At 52.4% G+C, this 12,739-nt stretch overlaps 1 pseudogene; it reads right to left on the bottom strand.

The window, feature by feature from the left end:
* Positions 1-1,063: 1,063 nt before the first annotated feature.
* Positions 1,064-1,672, bottom strand: LOC123441525 (annotated as a pseudogene).
* Positions 1,673-12,739: the final 11,067 nt, after the last annotated feature.

The raw sequence follows: 12,739 nt of genomic DNA, 5'->3' as shown, positions 1-12,739 counted from the left end.
TTCGCCCTGGAGTGATTTAATTCGCCATAACGCATGTCATCTGCCACTCGGTTAATTATTGACGTTTTGGTGGGTGCGTTGCACATGTAACGCGTGGGATTCATGCCGCCCCTATTTGCTTGAGGAGTAATTTAAATACTTTTGCACTGCAACTCGCAATTAGCGTACTCCTCATTGTGCAACACATGGTTCAAACCGGACTTAATGGTCCATGCACATGACCGTTATAGGTGTATTATTGACAGGCCAGCCTGTTGCGTACGTAGGACGCAGCATGTACTGACAGATACATGTAGTACTGATAGCACATCGAAAAAAAATATCATATAGGAAACTAAGAGGGTGTTTGGATACTCTCTAGTCATATGACTAGTAGTAGTCAGAATAAAAGTTTTTAGTCAGGCCCTGTTTGTAGGTGACTACTACTAGTCAGCATTAAATGTCTCAGTATTAAATTCTTCTCTCTCCCTTCCATTTATCTCTTTTCTTTCCTTTGTGCAACAGCAACTACCGCTATACTCCCGCGCAAGGAAGGAAAGCAGCAAAGTCCTGTTCATTTTCTCCCTCACGCCATGCAACAGCAGCTCTCATGTTCCTTTTTTCTCTCCTCACGCAAGCAACACAAGCACCAGACTATCCCTCACGCCAAGCACAAGGAAAAATGTCCATACATAAGAAATCAAAATTGTCCACACAAGGAAATCAAAACTGTCCACACATAAGAAAACTAAAATTGTCCCACAATGTTACATGTTGGAAACGAAATAAATAACATCACAAATTTCTCAAGCCTGTTGAAAAAACCATCAGCAATCGTATCTCTCACTCGATTCATATCCACTGAATCTAGCTCAATTTCTTCACCCCTAGTGTTACGACGCCTCCTCCTCCTTGTTTCCTCAAGGACAGGTTGATAACTCTCATCATTGTCACACCTATCGAATTCCTAGTCCGCCAAATGACTTTCACGAATAAAATTGTGCAAGGCCATGCATGCCACAATAATTGTTGTTTGCTTGCGTAGAGGATATACTCAGGGTTACCATTTCTAAATTTCTTGAGATCAGGTCTGTCCTGAAAAGAAATAATAGAAAGAAATCAACATATATATCTTCTGTCATTGGAACATAAGCAAAAATGAACACTTGAAGGAGAGGGAGCAAGAATATAAGCAAAAATACCTTGATTTCTTTCTCCCACCAATCTGTCTGAGCGACTTGAACCAGCACCACCTCGTCTCGACGTCGCGACGACCTGCTTGCCACGGGCCCTCACTGGGGGAGACCTTGGCGAGGTGGACGACCTTGCCGCTGCGCCACGCCGTCCGATCTGGTCCGCTGGAGGGGCACACCATGGCCGGCCGCACTCCCCGGATGAAAAAGTTGCGTGTACATGCCCATGTTGGGGTAGGAGGCGGCGACGGCGGAGTCGGCATTGAGGTCGATGTTCTCCAGCCCGATGGGAGCGCGGACCCCCCGGCCACCGAGCCGCGACCGAGCCCCCCGGCCACCGAGCCGCGGTCGAGCCCCCCTGCCACCAAGCCGCGGCCGGCGGATCCCCGGAGACGAGGGGGCGTCATCCCCCACCCGTCCTCGTCGATGTGGTGCACCGCAGCACCGGAAGACGCCGTCTGCGAGAAGAAATCGAAGGGGAGTTCGCTGTCGCCGTCCATGGTTGACGGTGCGCCGTCCACCGGAAGACACCGGATTTGCGGGGCGCGGCGGGAGTACGGACGCGGGAGCGGCGGGGCGGGAGTACGGACGCGGGAGCGGCGCGGCGGAGTGCTGCCGCGGCGGCGGAGTGCGGCTGCGGCGGTGGAAAGGGGAGCGGCGGAGTGCTGCCCTGCCTGCGTGCGAAGGGGATGGGGCGGCGGATGCGTCGCCCGCAACAGGATGGTCCCGCCAATTAATTAGAGGAGAGACTTTAGTCACTTTTAGTTGGGGGTGGGGTGAGTGAGGACTAAACTAGTTTTAGTCACCCATTAGTCAGGGGTGTTTGGAGGTTTACTGACTAAAAGTGACTACTACTAGTCTCTAGTCTCTAGTCTCTAGTGATCCAAACACCCTCTAAAGCAATCCATCGCACAAGGTACAGAGGGGGACTAGAGAAAATCCATTACACGCGGTACACATAAGATCTAGAGAAAATCTGTCACACGAGGGCAGCTTCAGAGCTTATGCATACGAAGACCATGGCCATGAGCAGCAGGTTCAGGAGAACCCACATTTAAATGTTCTCCGGCCATGCTTGATGGGGTTATAGTCCTAGGGTAGGGTCATAGGCCTGCCCTGTAAGTCCTACCCAAGGACTACCCCTCATAAGGGACAAGGCCCTTAGCCAGTTCCAACTGAATTAAGGAGTCCCCATCGTCCAGTCGGCAACAGGTCTTCGACCATCCAGTCGGAGACTAGCATTCGGAGAACATCCAACTAACCGACTGGCTGCCACTCGGAACATCGTACCCCCCGGAGGGAAACGGTCGTACGTTTCCCTGTGCATTTATTAGCATTTAGGACGTACGTTACCGGTAACGTACGCATTCAATCGCCACTACTCCACCCCTGTACCGGAACCGTTGTGGAGGGCAGCGCACTCTATATAATCCACCCTCCCCCTCTGGTGCAGGGGTTAGAAAATCATTGTATTCCATATTCCACTCGACAACAAGCTCCCAGAGCACTGAGACGTAGGGCTATTACCTCCACCGTAGAGGGGCCTGAACTCATACAACCTCGTCGTAGCTGGGACTCTGCCCATCCTTTTCGTACCCTACACATCTACTGTCAGGCTTATACCCACGACAGTTGGCGCCCACCGTGGGGCAGACGTCTGAGCGACTTCCGGCGAGTTTGCGACTATTTCCTTTCGTCATGTCGTCCGGTGGAAATTCGAGCATGGGTCACCAGATCTTCTTCGGCGCTCTCTCCTTCATCGTCGACGATTCGGCGTGGCTTCGGGATGCTCCTCTCGGCGTCGAGGCGCTTCCCCATCGTGGGGCTACGCACTTCCGTGCTGGCGCCCGCAGCATTCTTCTTCTCCAGCAGTCGGCTCCGGTGCCGACCTATACCGCCGTCACGCGCCGCAGCAAGCGGTCCCGCCGTCCGCGACTTCAGCGTTGGGTGCAACACGCCCAGGCGCGCCAGAATGCGTCTTCGCAAGTGGCGATTCTAGAGTCTGTTGTGGTTGCCCCGCTGTCCCAGCACTCGGGCTCGGTTCCGACCGAGTTTCCTTCCGAGTACGCGGGTCGCGGGCCTGCAGCAGAAGTACACATGGCCAACTCTCATGAAGATCCCCGTCAAGCTGGCCGGAACGAGCACGAGATCGGCGAAACGTCCGGCGCGCATCGTCCGCCTCACCGTTCTGCCAGTCGACACACTCGGCGGAGCAACGTGGAGTTGTTTCGCATGCCCCTCCTCAACTTGGCTGCGGCTGCCAAGATAGCCGATTCCCTTCAGCCGACTGATTCAGAGGCTGGTAGGGGAATCGAGCAGATCCGAGCCCTGTTGCACATGACGCAGCAGCAGAATTCGGCAGTCTCCCACTCGCATAACAGGATCCATAATAGTTCTGTTCATACGAATACGCATCGGTCGGTTCACAGCCCAGGTTCCCATCAGCGGCACAGAGGAGACAGCCGTTCCATAAATCACGAAGATCGCCGCCGTTCACGCACCCCTCCGCGGGGTGGGCCCTACGGGCCCCGACATCATGATGATCGGTGTTCAGTCGGTGACACTTACGACCCAAGGCCCGACGCAAGAGGGCATATCGCCCAGCGGAGGGTCGACAGGGACCGGGCCCACCGCGATGGTCACGATATTGACCGTCCGAGTGGAAGCAGGGCCATCGTTTCTGGTCCCGAGTGTTTTAGTCGAGCCATCCGTTCGGCTGACATCCCTCCCAACTTTCGATTGGCGACGGGAATTAGCAAGTTTATAGGGGAGTCCAAGCCAGAAACGTGGCTGGATGATTACCGAGTAGCAGTTCAGATCGGAGGAGGAGACGACCATGTCGCCATGAAGCACCTCCCTCTGATGCTCGACGGCTCGGCGCGAGCGTGGCTGAACCAGTTGGCCCCCTCAAGCATCTACAGCTGGGCAGATCTGGCCCGAGTGTTCATCAGGACCTTCGAAGGGACGTGCCAGCGCCCTGCTGGCCTCGTGGAGCTCCAGCACTGCGTCCAGAAGCAGAATGAGCCCTTGCGAGATTTCATTCAGCGTTGGACAACTCTCTACCACATGGTGGAGAACGTCACCGAGCATCAAGCAGTCTGCACCTTCAAGGCAGGCGTGCGGTACAGAGATCTGTACCTGAAGTTCGGCCGAACAGGCGACATCTCCATGAGCAAGATGATGGAAATAGCGATGCGCTATGCTAATGGCGAAGAAGAAGACCGCATCCGAAGCGGCAAGCACAAAACAGTCGCTGATGGAGATGGGGCAACACTCGGAAGCAGAAGCACAAAGCTCCGACTGCTCCATAAGCAGAAGCTGCAACCGTAACCAATGCCAAGTTCAAGGGCAAAGGGAAGCCTTAGTTCACCCCAAGAAGAAGCACTTCAATAACCCCATCCTGGACCAGCCATGTCCGGTTCATACGAAGATGGATGAACAGGGAAACCCCATATATGCGAAGCATACCACTCGACAGTGTCGCCTCCTGATCCAGGGGTTCGGCGGAGGGCAACCGAGTGGAAAGGACAACGAACACGATGAGGAGGATAAGGAGGATCCGTTCCCCCAAGTCCATGCAACTCTCATGATTTTTGCTGACGTTGAGAGCAAAAGTCGACTGAAGCTGGTGAACAGAGAGGTGGCCACCCCCACCAACCCCAAGTTCCTCAAATGGTCTCAGACTGCGATCACCTTCGACTAGTCGGACCATACGGCACATGTACCCACCCCGGGGAGACAGGCTCTGGTCGTCGACCCGATGGTGGAAGGAGTTCGATTGTGCAAAGTCCTCATGGACGGCGGCAGTGGCTTGAACATCATGTACGCCGACACACTCAAGGGGATGGGCATCCCGATGTCCAAACTCAGCGAGAGCAGCATGCAGTTCCATGGAGTCGTCCCTGGACGGAAGGCCAAGTCACTCGGCCAGATCACGTTGGACGTCGTTTTCGGCTCCGACAAGAACTTCCGCAAGGAAAAGCTGGCGTTCAAAGTGGTCGACTTCTAGAGCGCTTATCACGCAATTCTGGGCCGCCCAGCGTATGCACGTTTCATGGCCCGTCTATGTTATGTATACCTGAAGCTAAAGATGCCAGGCCCGAAGGGTGTGATCACCATCACAGGCAATCGGCAGCGAGCCAAAGAGTGTCTGCAGCAGGGATCAAGAATCGCCGACCAGCAGATGGCCGTCCTCGAGCTTGACGAGTACAAGAAAACAGTCGACCCCGCCGACCTGATGCGCTCGAAGAAGCCAGCTTCAGAGTCTGCATTCCAGTCGGCGGGAGAGACGAAGAAGGTCAGCATCCACCCGACGGACGCCACTGCTGCCCCGACGAACATATCCACCACCCTCGATCCTAAATAGGAAGCCGAGCTCACCCAATTCCTCCGTGAGAACTGGGACATCTTCGCATGGAAACCCTCTGACATGCCAGGTGTACCCAGGGAGTTGGCTGAGCACCGACTGCACGTGGATTCCACCGCTCGGCCTGTCCGAGAGCGCGTGCGCCGGTCCACCGCGCACAAGAGGAAGGCAATCGGGGAAGAGATGGCCAAGCTTCTGGCGGCCAACTTCATTCGTGAGGGTCACCACTCCGAGTGGCTCGCCAATGTTGTCATGGTGCCCAAGAAGGATAAGTCGCTCCGAATGTGCGTCGACTTCAAGCATCTCAATAAGGTCTGCCCGAAAGACCATTTTCCGCTCCCCCGCATAGATCAAATTGTCGATTCGACTGCGGGTTGCGAGCGTCTGTCATTTCTTGATGCCTATTCGGGCTATCATCAGATCCGTCTGTATGGTCCCGATGAGTTAAAAACAGCCTTCATCACCCCATTCGGGTGCTTCTGCTACATCACTATGCCATTCGGTTTGAAGAATGCAGGGGCTACCTTTATGCGCATGATCCAAAAATGTCTCCTCGACCAGATCGGTCGGAATGTGGAGGCGTATATGGATGATATCGTAGTCAAGTCACGCAAAGGTTCCGACCTGCTGACTGACTTGGCAGAAACATTCGCCAACCTTCGTAGGTACGATATCAAGCTCAACCCCGCCAAATGTTCATTCGGCGTTCCCAGCGGAAAGTTACTCGGTTTCTTTGTTTCCGAACGAGGGATCGATGTCAACCCCGAAAAGATCGGTACCATCGTCCAAATGGAGAGGCCGGTCAGAATACACGATGTTCAACGGCTCACAGGTTGCCTAGCGGCTTTAAGCAGGTTCATCAGTCGACTCGGCGAGAAAGCACTTCCTCTGTACCGACTCATGAAGAAATCAGATACTTTCGAGTGGACAGACGAAGCCCAAGTCGCATTCGACGACCTCAAAGTCCTACTTTCCACCCAGCCGGTTCTTACTGCTCCGCTCAGTAAAGAGCCCCTTCTTCTGTACATCGCGGCTACAAATCAAGTCGTTAGTACTGTTCTTACAGTCGAATGAGGAGAAGAAGGCAAAGCTTACAAAGTTCAGCGGCGAGTGTACTACGTCTCCGAAGTCCTCACTCCTTCCAAGCAGAGGTATCCCCACTATCAAAAGCTTATCTACGGGATCTACATGACTGCGAAGAAGGTGGCCCATTATTTCCAAGACCACTCGGTGTCTGTCGTTTCTGATGCTCCATTGTCGGAAATTCTCCACAATCGAGACGCGTCAGGCCGAGTGGCGAAGTGGGCGATGGAGATGCTGTACTGCGATATCAAGTTCGAGGCCAAGAAAGCTATTAAGTCTTAAGCTCTGGCTGACTTCATAGCAGAATGGGTAGAACAACAGCAACCGACCCACATCTACTCGGCCCATTGGACAATGTTCTTCGATGGGTCCAAGATGTTGAATGGCTCCGGCGCTGGCGTTGTGATCATATCGCCAAAGGGCGACAAACTCAAGTACGTGCTACAGATACACTTCGATTCCTCCAACAACGAGGCAGAGTATGAAGCTCTCCTCTACAGATTGCGCATGGCCGTCTCACTCGGCGTCCGTCGCTTGATGGTCTACGACGATTCAGATTTGGTGGTCAATCAAGTGATGAAAGAGTGGGACGTCAGGAACCCCACCATGAGCACATACTGCAATGCAGTGAGGAAGCTTGAGAAGAAGTTTGAAGGTCTAGAACTTGACCATGTTCCGAGACTGAAGAACCAAGCAGCTGATGAGTTGGCAAAACTCGAATCCACTCGGAGACCAGTCCCGAGTGACGTCTGCCTCGAGCACCTTCACCTTCCCTCAGTCAAAGAAGATCCTTTTACAGAGGAACCAGTACAACCAAAGAGTTCAACAGATCCGACTGAAGTCGATGTACCTGCTGTGGTTGATTTGATCATGGAGATTCTTGTTGTCATCCCCGATTGGACTGTGCCGATCATTGCATATATCCTGAGGCAGGAATTACCAGAAGACGAAGTCCAGGCCAGGCAGATAGTCCGAAGGTCGAAGTCATTCACTGTCATTGATGGCCAATTGTACAAGGAAAGCGTTTCAGGCGTTCTTCAACGATGCATCTCTCCAGAGGAAGGGCAGCTGATCCTGGAGGATATTCACTCGGGAACCTGCGGTCATCACGCCTCTTCAAGAGCAATCATCGCCAACGCATTCAGGGCTGGTTTCTTCTGGCTGCAGGCGAACGAGATGGCTAAAGATATGGTTGACCGATGTGAGGGCTGCCAGTTCTACTCCAACAAGTCCCACAAGCCAACGTCTGCGTTGAAGACAATCCCTCTTGTGTGGCCGTTTGCAGTGTGGGGATTAGATACAGTCGGTCCATTCAGGACAGGCCAAGGTGGATACACACATCTGTTGGTGGCAGTCGACAAGTTCACGAAATGGATCGAAGCCAAGCCCATCAAGAAGCTCGACGCCTCAACAACCGTCAAGTTTGTCAGGGACATCATCTCCATATTCGGTGTACCTCACAGCATAATCACGGACAACGGGACAAACTTTGACTCGGACAGATTCAAAGGTTTCTGTACAAGCCAAGGTATCCGAGTGGACTTTGCTTCCGTGGCGCACCCGCAATCCAATGGACAAGCAGAGCGGGCGAACGGACTTATTCTGCAAGGTTTGAAGCCCCGACTCCTGCGAGAGGTAGGACACGCCGCTGGCGCTTGGGTCACCGAGCTACCTTCAGTGCTTTGGGGTAACGCCGAACAGATCTACAGGGCGATCACCGTTCTTCCTCGTCTACGGAGCAGTAGTAGTCCTTCCGAGTGACTTACTTCACAACACTCCACGAGTCGAACTCTTCTCCGAAGCTGAAGCAGAACAAGCAAGGCAAGACGGAGTGGACCTTCTAGAGGAGGAGCGAGAGATGGCACTGACTCGCTCAACCATTTATCAACAAGATCTGCGGCGTTTTCACGCGCGACACGTCAGGAGTCGTACGTTCCAAGCAGGCGACCTGGTGCTCCGAGTGGATTAGCAAAGACCTCACAAATTGGCTCCTGCGTGGGAAGGACCCTTCATCATCTCAAAGGTGCTGAACAATGGAGCATACAGACTCTACAACGTCGACAGGGAGATAGACGAGCCGCGAGCATGGAATGGAGACCTCCTGAACCGCTTCTACACGTGACCGTCGACTGAAGCAATGTAAAGAACAAGTATTGGTGAAATAATATAAAGCAGATTGAGTTTTTTGCAGGTTCAAAGTTCTTCCACGGTCGCAGACTCTGGTCTAAAAAAAAACTTAGCTGCGATCCAGAATCGCCTAAGTATTAACCCTCTCCGAGTGTGCACTTAACATCACACTCGGGGACTTAGCTGCGATCCAGAATCGCCTAAGTATGAACTTTCTCCGAGTGTGCACTTAACGTCACACTCGGGGACTTAGCTGCGATCCAGAATCGCCTAAGTATGAACTTTCTCCGAGTGTGCACTTAACGTCACACTAGGGGACTTAGCTGCGATCCAGAATCGCCTAAGTATGAAATTTCTCCGAGTGTGCACTTAACGTCACACTCGGGGACTTAGCTGCGATCCAGAATCACCTAAGTATGAAATTTCTCCGAGTGTGCACTTAACGTCACACTCGGGGACTTAGGTGCGATCCAAAATCGCCTAAGTATGAACTTTCTCCGAGTGTGCACTTAACGTCACACTCGGGGACTTAGCTGCGATCCAGAATCGCCTAAGTATAAAATTTCTCCGAGTGTGCACTTAACGTCACACTCGGGGACTTAGCTGCAATCCAGAATCGCCTAAGTATGAACTTTCTCCGAGTGTGCACTTAACGTCACACTCGGGGACTTAGCTGCGATCCAGAATCGCATAAGTATGAACTTTCTCCGAGTGTGCACTTAACGTCACACTCGGGGACTTAGCTGCGATCCAGAATCGCCTAAGTATGAAATTTCTCCGAGTGTGCACTCAACGTCACACTCGGGGACTTAGCTGCGATCCAAAATCGCCTAAGTATGAACTTTCTCCGAGTGTGCACTTAACATCACACTCGGGGACTTAGCTGCGATCCAGAATCGCCTAAGTATGAAATTTCTCCGAGTGTGCACTTAACGTCACACTCGGGGACTTAGCTGCGATCCAGAATCGCCTAAGTATGAACTTTCTCCGAGTGTGCACTTAACGTCACACTCGGGGACTTAGCTGCGATCCAGAATCGCCTAAGTATGAACTTTCTCCGAGTGCGCACTTAATGTCACACTCGGGGACTTAGCTGCGATCCAGACTCGCCTAAGTATGAACTTTCTCCAAGTGTGCGCTTAACGTCACACTCAGAGACTTAGCTGCGATCCAGAATCGCCTAAGTATGAACTTTCACCGAGTGTGCACTTAACGTCACACTCGGAGACTTAGCTTCGATCCAGAATCGCCTAAGTATGAACTTTTTCTGAGTGTGCACTTAACGTCACACTCGGGGACTTAGCTGCGATCACGAATTGCCTAAGTATTAACTTTCTTCGAGTGTGCACTTAACGCCACACTCGGGGACTTAGATGCGATGCAGAATCGCCTAAGCACCCACATGCCTTCGACTATATCCTACAGATACACTCGGGTAATCAACTGACAACTACATGAGTTGCAGACCCTCATTGAGGCTCATGTGTGTGTCAAAACAACTGACAACTACATGAGTTGCAGACCCTCATTGAGGCTCATGTGGAGGTCAAAACAACTGACAACTACATGAGTTGCAGACCCTCATTGAAGCTCATGTGGATGTCAAAACAACTGACAACTACATGAGTTGCAGACCCTCATTGAGGCTCATGTGGAGGTCAAAAGAACTGACATCTACATGAGTTGCAGACCCTCATTGAGGCTCATATGGATGTCAAAACAACTGACAACTACATGAGTTGCAGACCCTCATTGAGGCTCATGTGGAGGTCAAAACAACTAAGATCTACATGAGTTGCAGACCCTCATTGAGGCTCATGTGGATGTCAAAACAACTGACAACTACATCAGTACCAACTCGCCCCGAGTGCGACCTGATAGTCGCACTCGACAACCTAGCGGCGACCCTACCGATCCACTCGGTGACAATACAGATCCAATCGGAAATTCCACGGACCCTCAATGAGGCTCATGGAGATGTCAAGACAACTGACATGTTCCGAATGTTTGCCTTTGGCTTCACCAAGAAACGTCAAACAAAAACTCGAGTCAAAATTGCAACAGAAGAGTAAAAGATTCGATTCAAAGTTCAACCAAAGATAGTGGCTCGGTGTGGATCAAGCTTACCCACACCGAAACAAGAATGTGACGGCCAACAACAGTGGCCAAAGTTTCTTACAAATCAACACTCGGCATACCGAGGATCAAGTTTTCTTACGCGTCGTCTGGAGTAGCGCCAGGACTGGAGGGCTCCACGAAGGTGTCCAGGTTGATTCCGTCGGCGATGCGGGTGGCACTTTCAAGGAAGGTTTCCATGAAGTCTTCGAATCGAAGTTTCTTCGTGTTGGTGACCTTCAACGCTTTCAGCTTCTCCTCGCGCACCTCCTTACAATGCACTCGGACCAAGGACAGAGCAACATCTGCACCACAGCGAGCCGCCGATTTCTTCCATGACTGCACTCGGTTGGGGACCTCCTCCAGTCGACTCATCAAGTTCCCCATCTCCTGCCACGACTCATCTTCCAGTCAAAGCTCCTTGTCGATCCGGCCGATGACTTCTCTCGGTCGACCGATGAAAGGACCAACTTTTCCCACGCGAATGTGTGCTGCGAGCAGATCTCGATTGGCGTCCTCGCCGAGTGGAACGTTCTGACGAATCAACCGCTCCACATCAGCTGCTTCAGCTTCAGCGTCAATGCAAAAATATGCAACAACAGGACAAGCAAACAATAAACGCCGAGTGTGACGCACATACCACAACCACTCGGAAAAAGCAGGACTTACCAGCCACACGCGTCATCATCTGCCGAGCCCAGTCACTGATGTATTTCTCCTGTGCTCTGCATCGTTTGTTCAGCACGTCCATTTGTCCCATCAGAGCAGTCCTTTGTTTCCCCATCTTCTCAACTTCCTCGGTCAGCACTTTGTTCGCTTCACGAGCCTCCTCCAACGACTTCTCTCGTTCCGCCAGAACCTCCTTCATACCAGCCATTGCAAGCAGTGCCACATCCCGCTCACCAGCAAACTGAATCTTCTCCGCCCTCAGAGTCTCATATGCTGTCCCCATTTCACAAGTTTTCTGCCAGCCAGCACCAAGAGACAATCAGACAATTCAACAATAAAAATCTAAGTTCTTCAGACCCCTGCCGACGCAAGCAGTCGACAACGGTCTCGGGGACTACACCCAGTGGGTTCACTAAGAGTGACCCCATTGGCATGCAACTCAAGCATGCCCGCCCTATTGAGATACATGTTACCACCTACGCCTACGAGGCTCATACTACCCGACCTGAGTAAAATTACTCTCGGAGACTCTTACAGTAAGTGCACCCCGACTGCCACAACTGTTTGCAGTCGACCATATTATTTCCAGATCTGACCAAGGCAAAGACAATATGTATAAAGACAATTGCCGGTGCAAGCACTCGACAGAAGTCTCAGGGACTATACCCACTGGGTTCACTCAGAGTGAACCCATTGCAAACATCATCCGATAACCGAGAACACCCAGTGGGTTACAAGAGAAAAGTAAATACTTACTAGCCCACTTACTCGGATATCTTCCCGCAGCTCCAAACTCCGCTGGTACAGGGATGCGATGGAGTCGTATGCTTTTTTGGCTTCTCCCGCCATCAGCTCCGCCTGCACCATGGCTCCCTTGGTCGCTCCCACTTGCTCCTCCGGGAGACGCTGGATGTTGAACTCAACATTCGACGAGCCTGGCATCCCAAGACCCGCTCCGGTAGGTTCATCAGCCACCAGCGCCGTTTCAGTCGGCGGCATCGCCCCAGTCAACAGCACGTATGCGGCGAGAGCAGTGATTGGCGGAGCAGCCTCGAGAACAGGCTCCGCAGCTTGCTCAGGTCTCCCCTGGTCGCCCTCGTCCGCGCAAATCGCCCCTGATAGACCGAACGACACGAGATCTCAGAAAAAGAAAGAGGCAAGACTTAAGATAGAATTCGCGACACGATAGTATAACACTCTCGGAGTC

This window comes from Hordeum vulgare, chromosome 3H (assembly GCF_904849725.1).
Source record: "Hordeum vulgare subsp. vulgare chromosome 3H, MorexV3_pseudomolecules_assembly, whole genome shotgun sequence".
Classification (NCBI taxonomy): Eukaryota; Viridiplantae; Streptophyta; class Magnoliopsida; order Poales; family Poaceae; genus Hordeum; species Hordeum vulgare.
The sequence above is the reverse complement of the archived record's forward strand: the minus strand, read 5'-3'. Positions and strand labels throughout refer to the sequence as shown.